The sequence below is a fragment of the Nematolebias whitei genome, chromosome 21 (genome assembly GCF_014905685.2).
Source record: "Nematolebias whitei isolate Nwh7 chromosome 21, NemWhi1, whole genome shotgun sequence".
NCBI classification, from domain to species: domain Eukaryota; kingdom Metazoa; phylum Chordata; class Actinopteri; order Cyprinodontiformes; family Rivulidae; genus Nematolebias; species Nematolebias whitei.
In genome coordinates this window covers 4,237,290-4,239,589 of record NC_056518.1, presented here as the reverse complement: position 1 = coordinate 4,239,589, position 2,300 = coordinate 4,237,290, and positions in this window count along the sequence as shown.

The window sequence follows — 2,300 nt, the reverse complement described above, 5'->3', positions numbered from 1 at the left end:
CTCCGGGTTCAACTGTCCCCCTCTTACAATGCTGTTATTGCTAGTATAACTCAACCCCCTCTGAATTGTAAACAGCCATCAGTGTGCTAATGATCCATTGTTAGGCTGATGGTCCTTCTTGACCATGTGAGCAGCTGGTTTTGGTTGTCAGCAGCAAACTGGTTGATCCACTCTGAGAAGGTGCTATTTAAGAGACTGAGCTGAATACAGCACCTCAGACTGAGGAAGTCTCTCGGATGAGAGACGAAACATTTCTACTTTTTTTTTGCTTTGTTTTGTTTCTTGTCTTTTTTGTTTTCTTGTTTTTTGAATGTCCAGAAGACCAGATTGAACTTTTTTGGACAACTTGAGTTTTATTTTTTCCTGAAAGAAGAAGAAGTTGTCCTCCCACCAGGCGAACCGGTTCTGAAGGAGGCTCGGCCCAGATGAACTGCAGGAGGACGTTGAAGAGAGACAGATGTTGGATGAACTATTTATTTAAAATTCCCCTCAGATCTTTTATTCAATCCATTCAAGTTCAATTAACGTGTTTTAATAGTGTGTTCAGTTTAATTATCAGTGTTTGTGTGACATACATACATGTAGTGTTGAATAAATAAATAAAAATTAAACCTGATGTCTTCATTTTCAACTTTAGTGTTCACGCAATATGTTTAGCATCATTTTAAATTTGAATTACATAATGTCCAGATAGCTTCATTGAGCTCAGAGCTTCATTATATCTTGCACACTAACATAAATACTGTTTATTATTATTAAACTGTTATTATTTAGCACATTTAGTATGTTATAGTGCAGCACGACGTGTTCACGTGCCACGTTCTATAAACAGCAACATTAGAACTGGATCTGACTGTCTCTTCCAACACAGATGTCGGTCTTAGCACCTGGAATCTGACGTAGATTAACTATGAGATTAAAATATATTCCATCAGCCGTAGTTCTGAAAGCACTGTGTCTGCCGCCATGTTGATAGAAATATAGTGTCTGTCTGCGCGTGCGTGTGCGCATGTGGTTTAACACAAAGCCTCAGCGGGAGATGTTTACATTACCAGCGGGGGGTCAGCGAAAAACCTTCACTCTGGAAGGTGTATTCAGAAACCTACGGATTCAAAAAGGGGGGCCACTGGTGTCGTGTAAATGATCAGCAGAACCGCAGAGAGAAAGCTGCGGATGCACTCAAAATATGTGCCGTGTAAACGGCCCCTCAGCCTCCTGTGAATAGTAAACAGCCATCAGTGTGCTAATGATCCATTGTTAGGCTGATGGTCCTTCTTGAGCATGTGATCAGCTGGTTTTGGTTGTCAGCAGCAAAACTGGTTGATTCACTCTGAGAAGGTGCTATTTAAGAGCCTGAGCTGAATACAGCACCTCAGACTGAGGAAGTATTTCAGATGAAAGACGAAACGTATCTATATTTTTTTGCTTTGTTTTGTTTTTTGGTTTTTTTTTTAATGTCCAGAGGACCAGATTGAACTTTTTTAGGTTATTCCACCTGGATTATTGAGCATGCATCAGGATATTTTGAACCACTTAGGCCAGGATTGCCTCAAACTAGTAAGAGAGTTTGAGAAAACTGCAAGGAAGAGGGCAGACTACAGGAACCAATTGCGATTCAACCTCAGATGTCGACAAAGTGGCATCATTCCCAAGAGCCTGGAACTAATAGTGTCGGTCAGCGGGCACCGGGCAAGCAAGATCCTTCAGAAGGCACAGACCCAGCTGCTGAATGAATGGGTGAGACAGACCAATTTTACTATTGAGGCCTTGAAGGCCAAAGAAGAGCACATTAAACAAAAACTAACAATGTGTCTAGACCAGACCACACTTCAGCAAGTGTTGGACTGTACACATCAGGCACGCTTAGCACAACATGTCAAGTCCAAGACTCAACAACAAAACAAGTTTAACTCACTAATAACTCATCAACACCATCACAATTCCAATAAAAATGCATTCAGCCAAGGACAACACTCCAGTAGTCAATTACATGCCAGGGAGACAGAAAAGTGGTTGAAGAATTTATCTGACAGACAGCTCACCCAGCTGGAGACAGAGATTCTTGCCAGGGGACTGAACTTTGCGGTTGCACGAAGTAGACTTGCTCTGGTGGAGATGATCAAAGCCACAGAATCAGCCATCCACAACAACAAAATGAAAGAGGGTGAAGCAGAACAACTCAGAATCAAAGTTTCCACCTGCCTCAGCAATGCCAAACCACCACCTTCCAACATCAGTAGAGAGGAGAGGGATGCACTCACCACTCTTAGCAAAAACAAAAACATCATCATTCTCCCAGC